The sequence below is a fragment of the Anastrepha ludens genome, chromosome 5, assembly GCF_028408465.1.
Source record: "Anastrepha ludens isolate Willacy chromosome 5, idAnaLude1.1, whole genome shotgun sequence".
Classification (NCBI taxonomy): Eukaryota; Metazoa; Arthropoda; class Insecta; order Diptera; family Tephritidae; genus Anastrepha; species Anastrepha ludens.
Window position 1 is genome coordinate 82,067,486 of NC_071501.1, and position 19,359 is coordinate 82,086,844.

General features: G+C 37.4%; 1 protein-coding gene across 1 annotated transcript in view; it reads right to left on the minus strand.

Annotated features, from left to right (window-relative positions):
- Positions 1-6,150, minus strand: part of LOC128864957 (ATP-binding cassette sub-family G member 1) — a 128,250-nt gene extending 122,100 nt beyond the window's left edge. Inside the window, exons 1-2 of the mRNA XM_054104768.1 lie at positions 5,810-6,150; positions 5,022-5,298 (exon numbers count right to left, since the gene is read on the minus strand). The gene's annotated coding sequence lies outside the window, so the exon portion shown is untranslated. The remainder of the gene's footprint in view (positions 1-5,021; positions 5,299-5,809) is intronic.
- Positions 6,151-19,359: the final 13,209 nt, after the last annotated feature.

The following is a 19,359-nucleotide window of genomic DNA, read 5'->3' on the forward strand; positions in this document are numbered from 1 at the left end:
CACGGAACCATCCTTCGGGCACCTCTAAGAGAGAGTAATTTCACTTAGTGATGAAGACTATAGTAGCCAAGTTCATATACCGGCTCGTAATTAGATTCGAAGTAGCGTGACAGAATGCCTTATATGGCATTTCATTTCCGGGATTGGAGCCTTGGAGACGATTGTTGGATTTGGAATTACGTAACGTGAATTTAACCTGGAATGAAGTTAATGAAGGAATTTGTTGTGTTCCTTTTTTTCCTCATAGATGGGGACAAATCATAGCATCCTCCAGGACACCTATGAATATATATGCCTATCCATATTTACCTCAGAAGCAAATCAATTCATTCAAGGTAGGCATCCCTGAATGACTGCCAATACTCAACTAAAGAGGCGCAGCCGCAGTTCGAGACCAGTTGGCAGACCAAATACAAAACTAAATAAAAAAATCTGGCAGTAAAATACCTTCAATAATTTGTCTTAAGCTGCAATTATTGAGTATATGCAGTATTTATAGGGATATGAAGATTTCGTAAAATTTACAGTTAACCGTTATTAGCAAAACTCTATGAAAAATTTGCAAAAACTAAAACTATAAGAAAAGTCAGCTATGAGCTCTCACAGCTACCGGTAAAGAGTAGCATTCAGGTATACCTCGCACGACAACACAACCAAATTACTCTTCTCAAGGGGAACACAGCATCACTGAGTTGTTGTTTTGTGAAAATATTCTCAATTATGAATCAGAGAGTGCTGAGCGCGTGCTTTGTAAATAGCGAGTGATTCATTTTTGAGTACAAAGTATGGATTGAAAACGAAAGCAAAATCGTGTACAGACGCATACATACATACATACACACATACAAATAACAATAGAAATTTGAGACGCATTTATCCTAGACAGGCATTTAAGACGCGTTGATTCGGCACTTTGTGATTGCAACTGTTTGGTTGTGCCACGACTATAGGAACCTAGAATTCTATGTCAACTGCGAATGCCAGATGACTTTTCTGCGTAGCTTTTTTATGCCAGAAATGCACTCAGGTGTTTGCTTGCCGATGGATGAAGAAATGTTGTTCAATTTTTTTATTACGTTTTCTCTCGTCAAAGTTGCTCGCTCAAATATGACAGTCATATGAAGGTGTATAATAACTACTCGTATATGAAATGAGGGTTGACAAGGGGAAGGCGCATCTTAAGAAGGCAGCGCCGTGCAAGCAAATGCCATCTCCACTTAGCGTTGACAGTGCGGTGTATAAAGGGCGACCAATTGGTTGGTGGGGGAAAAGTGCATTTTGCAATATTGCTTTGTCAGCCTCGTCTAAGGGTTGCTGTTGCTGTTGGGGTGGCAGCATTAGCAGTACCTGCGTCGCAGGTCTAATTCATTTTCTTTCATTTCCAAGCTTGTTTGCCACTTCTACAATTCGCGACCATTCTTCTATGCCACCCTTAACTCGGCAAATAGCGCAAAATGCAAAGGTGAAAGTGCAAAAGCGCTACTAAATACCCTGAGGGAAAGATTTTTGAAAATTTTTTGAAAAAAAAAAATCGTATATAGCAGCAGAAGCGCATGTCAAATGAGATATTTAGAAATATTTTGATGCCAGTGCTCCTGGATATTTCTTGGATAAAAATTTACTTATGACCTGACCCGAAAATTCCTCTGCCCATCAGTGGAAGTTAACGGCACTTTCAGCCCGTCAGGCCCATTTCAGCAGACAGAGAAGGTTTTTATAAATGATTTTATTTTTTGTTTTTCGATAAAAATTTCAATTTGTAGTCATGACAGTCCCAACTTTTTTTACAGTATAGATTTAGGCCTTATACAAATTCGAACATAAGAGGCCGTCACGTATTGAAAAGTTCGGACAATATTTTGTTTTATTAATTTTAATTATTATTTTTTTTATAATAAATATAAAAAATTAAAAATTTTTTGAAAATTTAAGAAAAAATTCAAACAATTCGTAGTAAAAATTATAATTGAAAAAAATTTTCTTTTGAAAAATTTCGAGTAGGTATGCACTTTTGTGGCTCATTGAATTTTGAAAAAAAATTTTTTTTTAATATAATTTCGAGTAAGCAGTTTTATAATCCATGGAATTTTGGTACAATAAAGTGAAAACTTCACTTAAATTTTAGTTTTTATTCAATGAAAATATATAAGGCGGGAAATTTCTGTAATTATCTGGATTTTTTTTTTAAATTTATTTTAATCAACATTTTTGCTTGATTTAATATTTCAATTTATAACGAAACTTACATAAATCAAAGTAAAAAAAATTTGTGTGAAGAAAAAAATTCAAATTCAAGAAATTGTTATAAAAATTTCACATTTGAAAAAAATTTTCTTTTAAAAAATTTCCAGTAAGCAATTTTATGAATTTTTACATTTTGGTGCAATAAAGAAAAAGTGAAAACTTAATTTAAATGGGGGTTTTTATTTAATAAAAATATGTGGGACGGCAAATTTCTGGAATTTTTTAATTAATTTTTTTTTTTTTTTTTTTAATATTGCATTCTATAACAAAAACCATATTAATTCAATTTAAAAAAATTGCTAAAAGTAAAAGAAAAATTAAAAATTTTTATGAAAAATTCACGGGTTGGGTACGTAATGCTGTATAATACAATATTCTGTTTACAAAATGCTGTATACAAAATTCTGTATTTGAAAATTCTGTAAAAAATATTCTGTATTGACGAAATTTTGAATTAACCATATTCTGTATTGACGAAATGCAGTAAGTAAATGATGAGAAATTCAACAAATTTTATAAAAAAGTGCGCACTTTTTTCTTCAGTTTCGATAGAATCCACGGTATTTTTGCGTAGAACTCCTTTTCGCGTGGGCGGCCTTCGGCCGCGCTTAAAAAAAATAACCCTTATCAGTCCGACTCCGGCTACGCAATCCACCGTATTTTTGCGTAGAACTCCTTTTCGCGTGAGCGGCCTTCGGCCGCGCTTCAACAAAATAACCCTCATCAGTCCGACTCCGGATACGCAATCCACCGTATTTTTGCGTAGAACTCCTTTTTTCGTTGACTTTTGTCAACACAAAATTTTTTCAATACAGAATTTTGTTAATACAGAATTTCGACAGTACAAAATTTCGTCAGTACAGAATTTCCTCAATACACAATTTTGACAATACAGAATTTTTTTAAGACAGTACAGAATTTTGTTTTTACAGAATTTTATTTTAAAAATTCCAAGTAGGCAATTTTACGGCCCATTCCAATTTGGTGTAACAAATTACAAAATTTTCATAAAAATTTCACATTTTTAATCAGATTTTTTTGATTAAAAAAATTACAAAATTTTCGTAAACATTTCACATATTTTATTAGAATTTTTTTTAACTAAAAAGAATTACAAAACATTCAAAAAAACGTTTTTTAAACTTGAAAAAAATTTTCGTTTCCAAATTTTCGAGTAAGCAGTTTTATAGCCCATTGCATTTTGGTGTAATAAATTACAAAATTTTCATAAACATTTCACATTTTTAATCAATTATGAGAATTTTAGATTGTTTTTCTAACTAAAACTTTACTTCAATGGCCTGTTACTACATAAATTTTTCAAAACAAAAATTCTGATTAAAAGTGTGAAATTTTAAAAATTAAAAAAAAGTATGATTGAAAATGTGAAATTTGTATGATAATTTATAATTTTTTAACTAATATAATTTTTTTAATTGCAAAATTTCACATTTTTAATTAGTTTTTTTTTTAATTTATGCAGTTACAGCCCATTGAATTTTGGTGCAATTAGATTGCAAGTTTCAAGTAGGTAAAAAATCACATTGATTTTTGACAATTTTTTTTTCTCGCGCTCTTGAGCATTTTCTCCATACAACGAATGCTCGAAATTTTTCATATGCAAGAAAACACCCAACACCGTCAGCAAAAAAATTATCAAATTACCACTTCAAACTTGCAAGCTGATTTCACAAAAATTCAATGGGCTATAGAGTTGCAAACTCGAATTAAAAAAAGAAAAAAATTCTGATTAAAAAGTGTGAGATTTTGACATAAATTTTTTAATTTTTTTAATTTACCGAAAATTGCATAAAATACCCTCTTTTCTTTGTACACATTTTTTTATTAAATAAGAACTAAAATTTAATTTAAGTTGTCCTAAGATAAAATAGATGAAATACATGCGCATTTTCATAACTAAGTGGAACTAGTTACCAAACTAGTTGTTTCAGGACTACTTCAAAACCCACTACTGCTACTACTAAATAAATCATAAAATGGTTTCAGTGCATGAAATACGAGTCTGCTTTGATATTAGTGCGTGCAAAGGTGGATTTTGATCTAAAATTAGTTGCGATATCAAGCAAAATATACTTTGAACATAAGCAACTTATTAAGGAAGTTATTTCCAAATGAAAAAAAAATCAAATCAACAAAAAAGTCGGATAGTCAATTTTAAATGTAAATAGAATTTGACATGTGCTTGGATCGAACTTTGGACTACTTACAATCACCTACAAACTATTACAATTAGAATGCCTACAATCTCCCGTCCAATTACCCAACAGGCTAGTTGTGTGTGTGTGTGTGCGCTCAAAGCCAATTCCGGCAGATGCTACAGGGCACAGGGTAAGTGACATATGCGCCTTTGCTTTGAGGAATCTACGAAAGTCGCTTGTTTATATGCTTGTATGTATGTATGCGTGTATTTTTCCTGGTATTTGTTTTACTAAACAACATAAAAAATTGCTTCGCCTCAATTAACCGTAAATATACAAACATATTTTTTTAATCAGCCTTCGGTAAACAAGAACTTTAGCTATCAATTTTTGAACGACTCAGCGGCACACGCGAAGATTTAAATAAGAAAAACAGCAGAAAAAAATGTAAAAAATGTGTTTGTTCAATTGCCTACCAATCCCCAACCTATCCCATTACGCTCACTGGCGTGTATCTGCCTTGCTTGCGCTCACTCTTTTTCTTAGCACAACAAAAAGATGTTTTTCTTACCCCATTTATGTACGAATGTATTTAAATTTATCTGTTGTTGTACGTACTTTTGTTTGTTCTCCACTCGTACTCCAGCGACGCGCATAAAATACCATTAATTTCAAGCAGTTCTTTGTTTAGTTTTATTACTTGATTTTGTTTCCTCGAAGTTCTCTAAAAATTTTTTTTTTTAATTATTATGCGTTTGTTTTGTTTTTCAATTTTTCACATTCGTAACAAGGTTCAATTTTTGATATGTAAAGTGCACATAAACAACATTTTGCTGGCCCGAACTCTCCGTTGCGTTCACTTTCTGCTCGCTATTGGTACGCTGCCGTCTGGCGTCTGGCGTATTTCATGGTTTGGTTTAGTTTAAACACACGTATATGTACGTGTACATATGTAAGTGCAGTTGTTGTTTTTAATTTAATCAACCGAATGCACACTGACTAATTTTCTTGTAAAATAATTTTTTGTTGTTTAAAGAACTAAATTCATAGCGCCACCAATAGATTTTCGCGCACAAATCAGCCAAGATTGGACACAACAAAACCAAAAAAAAAAACCATGCACAATAATTAATTTTTTATTTATTTATATTTGTTTCACATTGAAGAAGCACCAAACACAAAACACTGACGATTCACCAGGCAAAAAGTCAACTTTTGTTTGTGGTCGCATAGCTAGTAGTCGTGTGTCTGCACCATCAACTGTCAGCGCGACAACTCAGCGAGCGAATAAATGTATGCTTTAAAAATAAAAGCAAAAGTGCCACACAAAGCGTGCCTACTACTCAAGCCCACAAAGTTCACAGTACTCAATTTTGCGCTCAGCACAGCTGAGCTCAGCTGCTTACCCTCTGTGTGTTGGTTGGCTGGTTCGTTGCCTCCCAGTTTAATAGGCGGATGTGAATTGTGAATGATGTGTATATCTCTCTTTAGGTCTCTTTTTTTGTTGGCAGTCTTTGTTTACTAACGGTGGGTGGCCGATGGGGAGAGAAAATCGTCGCCAGCGATCGGCGATTATGAGTGTGGCTATCGCCGAAGAACCGATTTCAGCTGGGAGTATGTTATCAATCGCAGCAGCGCTAACCCAAATCCGCATACTACTCGTATATGTGTTTCTATGCATGCATACATACATATATGTATGTTTATACGAGTCTAACGCACCGCACGAATGTTACTTCTACCACGCAGCGACAACAAATAAGAACTGGCTTAAGTGGGGTCACGAAATCTTATAAAATAATCGCAGCTGTTTGAGAAGCGCAGAGAACAGGGACAGCTGCTTTGCGCTCTATGACTTATGCTTGTGTGCACGTGTATGTGGTTGTTTTGTATAATGATAGTGTAGATGCAAATGTTGCTAAACATTTTCATATGCATTTAAGTGTTATTCTAGATACATTTCAATTGATTTCATTGAGCAGTGGCGATGCTGTCTTATTTGTTTCTGTGTATGTGTGTATATATGTGTGCGCGTATGTTGCATATAATCGTACATGCATTTGTATGCATTATTGAATGATGACGATTGGTCAAATGGGTTGCAGAATTCGAATTTTTTCGAATGACAATTGGCTTAACAGTAAAATTTAACAGTAAATTTTATTAGCAATTCAATGCATCGTATTTTTTGCATATTAGGGTACCTAACGCAAACAAATTTATGGGAATTCTAAACTTTATTAGCATTTCTTTCCTTTTAGGCATATAATTTGCCTCTTAAGTGCAAGTCGCAGCTGCTTGGACTTGTGCGTGAGTGATATTCAAATACCACTGTTGGTATGCAACATAAATGTATAGAAAAAGTTATTTTCTATACTGGGTGATCCTCAGCAGTCAATTGCAAACTTACGTGTGTATTTCTGCGATAAAACCGCTCCCCATAAATGATTAGCTGCTGTTCGGAGGCGATATAAAACTGTTAATATATTATATCTCAACATAAAGATGCACATCACAAATTAGAGCAGAGGAGAAGCTAAGCTAAACACCTAATAAAGGCAGTATGGCCCATAGCGTTTGCTATTTATGAAGATTTTTTAAAAACAGTTTGGAGGTTGTGACAGTCATTTATGGCCTGAAAATATGACTTTCAAAGATTAAGCCTTTAAAAGAAAATAATAATTGTATTAAATTTAGCCCTCGCAAAAAAGGATCCTCAAACAGGATGAAAGAAGGCCAGACCAGAGCGCCCAACCGAAAGTTTTAAAAAAGATGACCAACGGAAAGTTAAAAAATTTAATTAAAAGTAATCAATATGAGCGGCAAACTTATTCACCTGGTCATGGCAACACTAACTAACACCACTGGAAAAGTAGTTGTACATCAAGCAGTGTCAAAGCCCTTCGAAATCTCCTGTGGCGTAAAACAAGGCGACGCGCTTTCCACATCTTTATTTAATCCCCTTTTTCACTATGCGATAAAAAGCGAAGTGAAGTTTGGAAGCCTTTTCAGTCGCTCAGGAATAACAATCGCGTATGCGGATGATATCGCAATAGTGGCAAGGAACAAAAGATATCTCATTGAAACCTTCTGTAATAATGAATTTCGTGCAAAATAATAGAATAAATGAAGGCAAAACTAAATATTTGAAGGTCTCCCGCAGCGAAGAAAGACGAAGTCCTGAAAACATCCAAATCGGTACATTAACCTTTGAAGGTGTTCAACAGTTCATTATTTGGGAGTGTTAATAAAAATGGTAACAGTAGTTACGACACAATATATATATATATAATTGGCGCGTACACCCTTTTTGGGTCTTTGGCCGAGCCCCTCCTCCTATTTGTGGTGTGCGTCTTGATGTTGTTCCACAAATGGAGGGACCTACAGTTTCAAGCCGACTCCGAACGGCAGATATTTTTATAAGGAGTTGTTTTTTTCATGGCAGAACTACACTCGGAGGTTTACCATTGCCTGCCGAGGGGGGTTTTCACCGAGATTCGAACCGACGTTCTCTCTGTGAATTCCGAATGGTAGTCACGCACCAACCCATTCGGCTACGGCAGCCGCCAGTTACGACACAATACAAGACAGAATAATGGCAGCACACAAAGCATATTACGTCCACACAAAATTGCTGAAGTCCAAACTGCTCACACGTGAATGTAAACTCCGCCTCTACCAGTCAATAACACTGCCGGTGCTGTCCTTCGACTGCGAGAGCTGAACATTGACAAGCAAAGACGAAAGTAGCTTAAGAGTTTTCGAACGAGAAGTACTCCGAAGGGTGTTTGGCCCCATACGCTGCAACGATGGAACGTACCGAATACGCTACAACGAAGAGTTGCTAAACTTATACCAGGGAGAAGACGTCGTGAAATACATTAAATTCCAAAGGCTTCGATGGTTAGGGCACAATGTGCGCATGGAAAACAGCCGCCCCCAAAAATCTTGTTTAACAACGAATTGTCTAATGACCCGAGCCCGAGGACGTACAAGGTTAACCTGGCTTAACCAAGTCATAGCCGACCTGGAAAAGGTACTAGTTAGGAGCTAGAGATCTGTTGCTATGAACCGTGCAGATTGGAAGACGATTGTGGATGAAGCTAAAGCTCACCCTGAGCTGTAATCGTTACCTGAAGATGATGATGATGAATCAATATGAGAAATCTATTAAATTGTATTAAAAGAAGCTTGAAATTATTTTCTTTTGAAAAAAAAAAACTTTTTTTTATCATTTTATCATTTAAAAAAATCTGTTAAAGTAGGAAGAGTTATTTCTGCTGCAAAGGGAAGAAACCGGGAGTAGAGTTTTGCACTTTTTTTCATGCGAACTCTAATGTATATCCACTTTGTTGGGAAGAAAATCGATTTGGGGAGGTTAGAGAAATATGAAATACGGAAAAACCTCTTCTTATAATAAAATTGAAGAGATAAGGCAAAGACTTGGTTATGTCTATAACTTCGTGATATATGTAAGTAAACATTTGATACAATTTTTAATGCTTAGAACTGGTTCTAAAGTCCTTTTGTATTTAATTTACGAATATATGACCGAGCTTCTGCTCCATATAGTATTGCACATTTGCAGTTTTTTTCGTTTTCTCAGCTAAACCTTAAGTTCATTATACTGCATTATAAAAAATACTTTCCAGCTATTTTATTTTTACAAAGAAAAAAAACAATATATATACATTTATATATTCGAAAAACTACAAAAGATCTCCAATTACACGCGCATATACATGATTGTTCTTCTGTGCACACTTACATACATACATACGCTCGACCGTAGTCAAATTACCCACAGCTGCAATAGCTGATTAGATACTGCCAGTGCATGTGCACTCACCGCCAAGAACGACGTATTCCGTACTGCACAGCTGATGAATTGGCCGCTGGCCTATCTAGAACCGCTTGTTAGCTGCTTTTGTTCGACCGAAATGCGCACGCCATGCCTCGAGTCAATAATCGCTGGCCAGTAACATAACATCAACGAGTACTAAACACGTATGTATGTATGTCCACACATTTGTATGATTGTGTGCATTAAGTTGTATGTGTCCCACTTGATGCCACTGCTAAGTACTTCTTTGTTATTTTTTTATTATTTTTTATTGCATAGAGCGTCCACTGGGGCTCCCTTTGTTCTGCTGAATTAAAATTTTGAGAGTTCTTATTATTTTCTTATAGCTGCGACTTTAATTAATTGTCTGCTGATCTAATATACTATTACGAATTTCGCTTTATTCGCAGATTTTGTTTTAAAACAATTTGAGCAAGACCCACAATTCGATGCCATTTTCACCGACTTTTCGAGAGCGTTCGATAGAGTCAGTCATAGTATGCTACTCAAATGGTGGGTTCAATTTAGCGCGCTCAAGTTTGTACCTGTAACTGACTGCAAGAGACTTTAAGAGGACTTAACAGGATTGGAGGCTTGGTGAGTTGATAATTCCTTGCCTCTTAAGACTCGTAAATGCCAGCACTTGTCCTTCAGTAGCTGAAAAGTTGCGATGGATTTCGATTACAACTCTACGACACTTCCAGACTCAAAAAAATGTATGAACAGGAAGACTTGGGGGTCATACTTAGATAAATCAAAATGTCGTTTTCTAAACTTATAGACTTTATGATTGCCTAGTCTAGGTCTATGCTCTGTTTTGTACTAGCGAGTTCCGGGATCTTACTACGCTGAAGAATTTGTTTTTCTCTCTTGTTAGATCAAACCTCGAATATTGCAGCATTATCTGGGATTCACTCTATATGGGTTCATCTTTAAAAATTGAGAAGTTTCAGCAACGTTTCACTATATTTGCTATTCATTGCCTTCATTGGCCTCATGCTTGAGTTACTACGGTAATTGTGGATATTGATATATCTGGATATATTAAAGAAATTTCGGGGATCCCGAAATCAGTGCCGGAAAATAACTTTCTTAAATGAAAAAAAAATTAACTTAACTAAGCATGAAAGCAAATTCCTGTAAGAACAAAGACGGCGATCTGGTGACTGACATCCAGAGCAATCTTAAGTCGTGGAGGGAACACTTCTCGAACCTGTTAAACAGTGACAGCTGCGCATGTCACAGAGAATGTGAAGATCCCGATACCCCAATCGACGACGACGGAATTGACGTTCCGTTACCCGATCATGACGAGGTGAAAATAGCGATAACGCGGCTAAAGAACAATAAAGCCGCGGCCGCCGACGGACTTCCGGCGGAGCTTTTCAAACATGGCGCCGAAGAGCTGGTAAGGTGCATGCATCAGCTCCTATGCAAAATATGGTCGGATGAAAGCATGCCTGCCGATTGGAATTTAAGTGTGCTCTGCCCAATCCATAAGAAGGGCGATCCTGCAATCTGTGCCAATTAACTCGGTCTTCTAAATATCGGCTATAAGGTTCTAGGGAGGCTGAAGCCTACCGTCGACCAAGTGATTGGACCTTATCAATGTGGCTTTAGACCTGGAAAGTCTACCATCCACCAAATATTAACATCATCGGCCTTAACAACTCCGCTGTTAGTTCTGCCTTCTCCAAACTGGATAAAGAGGCAAAGCGAATGGATCTGGTGGTGAACGTAGACAAAACGAAGTACCTCCTGTCTTCAAACAAACAGTCGGCGCACTCGCGTATCGGCACCCACGTCACTGTTGACAGTTATGATTTCGAGGTTGTTAAAAACTTCGTGAACTTTGGAACCACCATTAACACCGATAACAATTTCAGCCTTAAAATCCAACGTAGAATCTCTCTTGCCAACAAATGCTACTTTGGACTAAGTAGGCAACTGAGCAGTAAAGTCCTCTCTCAACGAACAAACTAACACTCTACAAGACTCTCATCATGCCCGTCCTAACGTATGGCGCAGAAGCGTGGACGATGGCAATGATGACATCCGATGAAGCGACGCTTGGAGTGTTTGAGAGAAAGATTCTGCGTAAGATTTTTGGACCTTTGCACGTTGGCAACGGCGAATATCGCAGACGCTGGAACGATGAGCTGTATGAGCTTTACTACGACATAGACATAGCGCATCGAATAAAGATCCAGCGGCTACGTTGGCTGGGTCATGTCGTCCGAATGGATACAAACGCTCCGGCTCTGAAAGTATTCGATGCGGTACCAGCTGGTGGTAATAGAGGAAGAGGAAGACCTTCTTTGCGTTGGAAAATCAGGTGGAGAAGGACTTGGCTTCACTTGGTGTGTCCAACTGGTGCCGGTTAGCACGAGAAAGAAACGACTGGCGCGCTTTGTTAAACTCGGCTAAAATCGGGTAAGCGGCTATCGCGCCAATTAAGAAGAAGAAGAAGAAAGCAAATTCAAATTTATAATTTTTTATGCTTATGCTTTCATGAAAATTTTCAAACATATTGGAAAGGGTTTATTCGCATGCTTCCGAAAGGAGAATTATTTTTAAATGAAAAGTATTTTTATAAAGCCTTCATATTCTCTTTTAATTCCATGGACATTTACCTATACCCCATACTTTTATAGGATTATACAAATTTTTCATACCCAGGGTTCTAAGTGCAACTTCAGGATCCTTCGAAAAAAGCTGCAGTGCTGGCAAAAACTAAAACTACAGATTTACTGCAATTAAACTCTGCTATGGCGCACAAATTCCTCTTAGTAATAGGAGGCATCCTCGAAGCAGCCTTAAGCCTTCTTCACAGCTGCGGTCTTAAATGGACGACGACTAGCACGCTATAGCACATCGACTATGCTGATGACATGTGACTCCTGGCACATCGGCTAACCGACCTTAAGGAAATGGGTTCCGCACTTCAGAGGGAAGATATATCTGCCAGCCTTAAAATTAATTTTGACAAAGGTGATAAGTTTGTCAAATAAGATCACCAATCCATCATATTTGTCAGGGGATTGCAGGTAACCCTATCGGAATAGGGAGGAGTTCACATACCTCAAACAACAATCTGAGTTCCAGTTAAAGGTTAGGCTCTTCAAGTCGAATGTGTGGTAGGCACTTTTGTACGGTAGCTCTACCTGGAAAATCACCACTGATATAACCAGTCGCTTACAAGTTATTGTCAATTAAAGGTGCAAAGATATATGAGTTAAATACAATTTTTACTGTAGGTACATGTTTATGTAAAGAAAAGGCCTACCGCCCTTAACAAAAAAAATTTCGAAAATCAACGGCATTTTAAAGTAATTTGAAATTTGCTCTTTGTTATACTAGAATTCAATGGCCTATTAAAATGCATTGGCGGCCGCCGCAGCCGAATGGGTTGGTGCGAGATTACCATTCGGGATTCACAGAGAAATCGTTGGTTCGAGTCTCGGTGAAAGCAAAATTAATAAAAAAAAAACATTTTTCTAATAGCGGTCGCCCCTCGGCAGGCAATGGCAAGCCTCCGAGTGTATTTCTGCCATGAAAAAGCTCCTCATAAAAATATCTGCCTTTCGGAGTCGGCTTGAAACTGTAGGTCCCTCCATTTGTGGAACAACATCAAGACGCACACCACAAATAGGAGGAGGAGCTCGGCCAAACACCTAACAGAAGTGTACGCGCCAATTATTTATTTATTTTTTTATTAAAATGCATAACCAGAAAAATTCTAAAAATGCCAGTTAAAAAGTTGAAAGTTTTGATGGAATTTGGAAATAAAGGGTGGTTAAGTTTCAAGGGCTTGTGTTGAATTTAAATAAAATACAATTTTTTAGGAAATTATTGTCATTTCTCTTTATTATGATAATATTAATACGATTCAATTACGTATGGCCTCGCCGGCACTGCTCCATCCGATGGTGCAAATTTTCGAAGACGCTGAGGCATAATTGAGGTTCTATGCCGTTAATGTGTCGACTTATCTCATCCTTTAACTCTTGAATTGTTGCTGGCTTATAGAAATTCATTCAGAAAAGAGTCAAACGGTGTCAATTCACATGATCTTGGCGGCCAATTGACATCGCCACGACGTTAGATTATTCGGCCATCAAAATTTTCGCGCAAAAGAGCCATTGTTTCATTAGCTGTGTGACAAGTGGCACCGTCCTGATGAAACCACATATCGTCCACATCCATATCTTCCAATTCGGGCCATAAAAAGTTCGTTATCATCTCACGATAGCGAACACTATTCACAGTAACTGCCTGACTGGCCTCATTTTAGAAAAAAATACGGCCTAATGATGCCGCCGGCCCATAAACCGCACCAAACAGTCACTCTTTGTGGGTGCATTGGTTTTTCGGCAATCACTCTTGGATTATCATTCGCTCAAATGCGGCAATTCTGTTTACTGACGAATCTACTGAAGTGAAAATGTGCCTCATCACTGAAGATGATTTTCTTCGAAAATTGGTAGTTCATTTTTCCTGCCACCATTCTGACCATTGACGACGCTTGCAATGGACAAGAGGCTTTAATTGGTTCAAATTGAGTTAATCTGAAATTGAAAAATGTCAAATGAAATGCAGAAAAAACTTGACGTTTAGGTGTGGCTCACATTCAACATCGGCACACATTTAACCACCCTTTATTTTGATGAAACTTTTAAAAATATTGAATAATTTTGAAAAAATTTTTACAAAGATTCAAACGTTGCGTTATTTCTGCGCTGGTGTTTGTTGTAGTATAAACTATAAGTATATTTTTATAAAAACAAAAAAAAAAGTATTGGTATGTTCATAATTTAGCAACGGGGTATGTAAGAGAATAAATGGTAGGGCTATGAATAAATTATGGTTAGGGTAAGTAAATAAACTGCAAGTGCAGTTGTACTCGCTGAACCTGCTACGATTATACTACTCGTATTGGCGAACATCTTCCTAAAAATATTTAACTTAGTTCACGCCATTCTCTATTCTTGGCCTTCCTCTAGCCATGTCTTTTAATTACGCTGTCGGTTTATTGCATTATACTTACCTATTCACATTTATATGTACGTATGTTCGTTGTTGTAGGAAGATGGTTTTGCAGAACTCAAAATAAATATTCGTGGTTTGATTATTTATTTAGTATTTACGTAAAAATATTGAAAAATTAATTTTACCACCACAACTGAGCCACTAAAATTTCCCACTACCGACCATCTGTATTTATTTTTAAATGAATACCCTAAGCAGCAGCAATTAGCTAGCTAATACTTAGAAAACAAATGTGGCTAGGAGTTGAGTGCAAGTGCACTTAACAAATGACTAGCGCGTGCAGGCTGCGATGGGTGAGAGAGAGAGAGAGAGCGTACAAGTGGCCTTATCTGGGCATTGAGTAGATTTTTATTCATGAAGAGCGCATTTAGTGTAGATTATTATTATTTTTAAATACAGGGAAGTAATTGAAAACTTTGTATTGTTGTGCAAAAAATTAATAAATTTTAGTGATATGAGTACGGCCTTAAAAGTTGCTGAGAAACCAATGCAGTTGCTTGAGTGTTTAAAAAAAATGTATTCAGTGCTGGGCAACATGCAATTGAGTTATGTATACTTGTATATTTGCATTAGACTTTGGTTTTAGTAGTCAGTCTGAAAATATATTTTCTTGACTTCATGAAATAAATAAATATATTAACTCATCAGTTTTATGTGCCCATCGCATTGGTGTCACTTAATAGCTGAGTGCCCAGAAATATGGTACAAGGTGTCGTCCAAAATAAGCACGACTGAGCTTATATAGAAACGTTCTGACAAGTTCGAGTTTATTTATTCAAAATAATTCCCTCTGGTCTCGATACACTATTTAGCGCGATCTAAAAGCTTTTCAAAAGAGTGTTTCAAGTCATTCAGCGGCATGCCCTTCGGGATGTCGCTACAACCCTTTTGGATGACCTCTACAGACGCTAAACATTTTCCTCTCATGGCCAAATACAATTTTCCGAGTAGGTAGAAACCACAGGGAGTCATATCAAGTGAATACGGTGAGTGGTTGATGGTTAGAACGCGATTTCTAGTCAAAAAACCAGTCACAAGAGTGGGTCGATGAGACGGTGGACTATCATGCAATAAGCGCCAGTTTCCTCTTTCGCAGACAAATTCGACGAATGCGTTGCAACAAACGCTTCAAAACGCCAAGATAGAAAATTAGTTTAAGCCAAAAGACAATAGTTTAAGCCAAAAAAACGGAGCGAGTAGAAAAATTTCCTTTGCAAAATGTGTTAAGGTGTCTTTTGATGCCTTTAGAAAAATTGGACTAAAGTTTAAAAGACATTTCTGTAAATAATCCTTTTTACCCTTTCGAATCCTAAAAAATACTCTGTTTTGATAGAGTTTTCAATCTCTGGTTATGAAAATTGGTTAATATATTGGCCCATTGGCTCGAACTTCTTGTGGACAATACCGTTGGAATCGTAAAAAGAAATGAGCATCGACTTGATTTTTGACTTCTCCAAACACGATTTTTCGGGTGGTGGCTCGTCTTGGGCCTTCCATTCGACACTTTGACGCTTAATTTCAGGTTTATGTTGGAAAAACTACGTTTCATCACCAGTTACAATGTTGTGACGGCAGTTGTCGTCTTTTCTCGCCTCTTTAATGAGGTCTTTCGAATGTTGAATTCTGAGTAATTTTGGGTCCTCAGTTAACTTGTGCGGAATGAACATGCACAGACCTTTCGTAAGCGCAAATTATCAGTGAAAATGCGATAAATCGATGTTTTGGAGATATTCCACTCCGATTCCAACGATGATTTCGGTTCATTTTCGATAAATTTACAATGGAGTTTTCGGTGATCACTGATTTTGGGCGGCCCCTATGTTCATTGCCATTTATGTCGTCAAAACCATCTCTGAAACTCGTATACCACTCACGAACTCTGGCACGAGATAGAGAATCATCGCCATACACTTTTTTCATCAATTTCAATGATGCGGTATACCCTTCACGGATTTTGAAACAAAATTTGAAACTCATTTTTGTACCGATGACACAAACATACTGACACTTTAGACGCAATAACTTCGCTTCCACTGAACGGAATGTCACCAAGCTTTCACTGGAGTTCAGCTAGGGATGTAACTTCCAACGCACTAACTCATTGAAAATATGGCGCCATCAAAAACATTTTTATGACGCCAGTCTTGCTTATTTTGGACTTCACCTTGTATTTGAACATATAAACAAAGGCTCTGACGGGCACTGAATGAATGTTTTATACGCGGTTCCAAATATGTAAGAATATGTGTGCGTGTGTATGTATGTATATTGACTCTAATTTCTATTAGCCTATAAGTACTACTTGGGGTTAGCATTAACTTAATGAAAGATGATTCTTCTTTCAATTTTTTTTTTAATTTTCCACAAAATTTCCATTGTACTTGGTTTGCCTTGGAATCTTTTTATGTATTTCGGCCTATATAGATAACAAAAAGACGATAGTTTAAGCCAAAAAAACGGAGCGAGTAGAAAAATTTCCTTTGCAAAATGTGTTAAGGTGTCTTTTGATGCCTTTAGAAAAATTGGATTAAAGTTTAAAATACATTTCTATAAATAATCCTTTTTACCTTTTCGAATCCTAAAAAATACTCTGCTTTGATAGAATTTTCAAGCGCTGGTGATGCAAAATGGTTAATATATGACAAAACCCATTAAAAAAGGTCTCCGAGGAACGAAGCTGAAAATTCTCAAATGTCAGCAAAGACATGACTGGAACCAGGGCATGTAATGCTATGTATTTTTAATCCGGTTTGAACTCGAAAGTGCCCTATAATTTGCTGCGATGGCTATACCATAAATTGCTATTTATTCGTTTATCTATCAATGGGCTCTTTCGAATCATCCATCGTCATAAATTGCTGAGACTAAAGTAAGCATCTAAATAAAAATTGGTCAGAAATTAGCAGCATAAATCGCATTGTTTCCATTGAGAGAGCGCAAGACTACTTATATGTACAAGTACTCACACATCGTTGATGAGGTGGCCGAATCTTAGAGTGGTTGACTCGACAGTTTTAAGGCAACCTGTGTGCGCAATAAAAGCAGCGCGCCATATCGCAGAGTTTTCATTATTTTTGTCATATTTGAAAAAATATACTTCACACTAATAAAGAGTCTTTCAAAAGTGACGCCTAGATGTGATTAATTGCTAGACGGTACCTGCTTTCATGTCATCTTTGAAATTTGTCAAGTAGGCAGATATACAATTTTACGCAATAGAATCATGCCTTAAAATTGTTAAAACTTATTACGAAAATGGTCGATCTTTAAGAACAAAAGATCTTCTTCTTCTTAATTGGCGCTATAACCGCTTACGCGATTTTGGCCGAGTTTAACAAAGCGCGCCAGTCGTTTCTTTCTCGTGCTAACCGGCGCCAGTTGGACACATCAAGTGAAGCCAAGTCCTTCTCCACCTGATCTTTCCAACGCAGAGGAGGCCGCCCTCTTCCTCTGCTACCACCAGCTGGTACCGCATCGAATACTTTCAAAACCGGAGCGTTTGTATCCATTCGGACGACATGACCCAGCCAACGTAGCCGCTGGATCTTTATTCGCTGCGCTATGTCTATGTCGTCGTAAAGCTCATACAGCTCATCGTTCCATCGTCTGCGATATTCGCCGTTGCCAACGTGCAAAGGTCCAAAAATCTTACGCAGAATCTTTCTCTCGAACACTCCAAGCGTCGCTTCATCGGATGTTGTCATCGTCCAAGCTTCTGCGCCATACGTTAGGACGGGCATGATGAGAGTCTTGTAGAGTGTTAGTTTTGTTCGTCGAGAGAGGACTTTACTACTCAATTGCCTACTTAGTCCAAAGTAGCACTTGTTGGCAAGAGAGATTCTACGTTGGATTTCAAGGCTGAAATTGTTATCGGTGTTAATGCTGGTTCCTAAATAGACGAAGTCTTTTACAACCTCAAAATTATAACTGTCAACAGTGACGTGGGTGCCGATACGCGAGTGCGCCGACTGTTTGTTTGAAGACAGGAGGTACTTCGTTTTGTCCTCGTTCACCACCAGACCCATTCGCTTTGCCTCTTTATCCAGTTTGGAGAAGGCAGAACTAACAGCGCGGTTGTTAAGGCCGATGATGTCAATATCATCGGCATACGCCAGCAATTGTACGCTCTTATAAAAAATTGTGCCTGAGCGATTAAGTTCTGCGGCTCGCACGATGCTCTCCAACATCAGGTTAAAGAAGTCACACGACAGGGAGTCACCCTGTCTGAAACCTCGTTTGGTATCAAACGGCTCGGAGAGGTCCTTTCCAATTCTGACGGCGCTGTTGGTGTTGAGCAACGTCATCTTACATAGCCGTATTAGTTTTGCAACAAAAGATCAACTAATCTCAAAATTCGTAATGTTTTTGGTAAAAATAATCTTCCGAATGAGTCGACAATTCAAAAGTTGAAAAAATTTCAAGCAACTGGTTCTGTCGAGGATAGAAAAAATACTCGCAGACCTGACGGGGTGCTTTTGAAAAGTAAGGTCTATGTGAAAAAGCAAAGAATGATTCCAGAGTTGAAAGACATCGTTCAGATCGATATCACTAAACTCAATGCGATAAGGTGCCGCCGATTCCGTGAAAATTTTGGTTCTCGTATGAAAGGCGGCAAGCGTGCTCATGGTGGACATTTAAATGATGTAATTTTTGACATATGAACTTGAAAGGATTAACATACACGTATATCATACAGGGTACGGCAGTCGAAAGGTAGCCAATTAAAAAGGCCATAAATTTAGTGTGGAAACTACTTTTATTCAACTAAAAGTAAAAAAAAAGTGTGATATGACCCCCTTTTGCATCGATTATAGCCTTGAGACGATCCAGAAACGAATTCCAAGCTGCCCGAATGTGACTTGCAGGTATTTTGGCCCAATCGCGTACAATGGCTTTTCAGCGCCTCGAGACTCGTGCACCTTTTAGTTCGGGCCTTGTTCTCCATAATAATCCATCAGATTCGCACCTAGTGACCTTGAAAGCTATTTTGTGGACGCTATAAAGTTTGGAACGTTGTTTTTTAGCCATTCTTGGTTCACTCGAACTTTGTAAGACGGTGCGGAG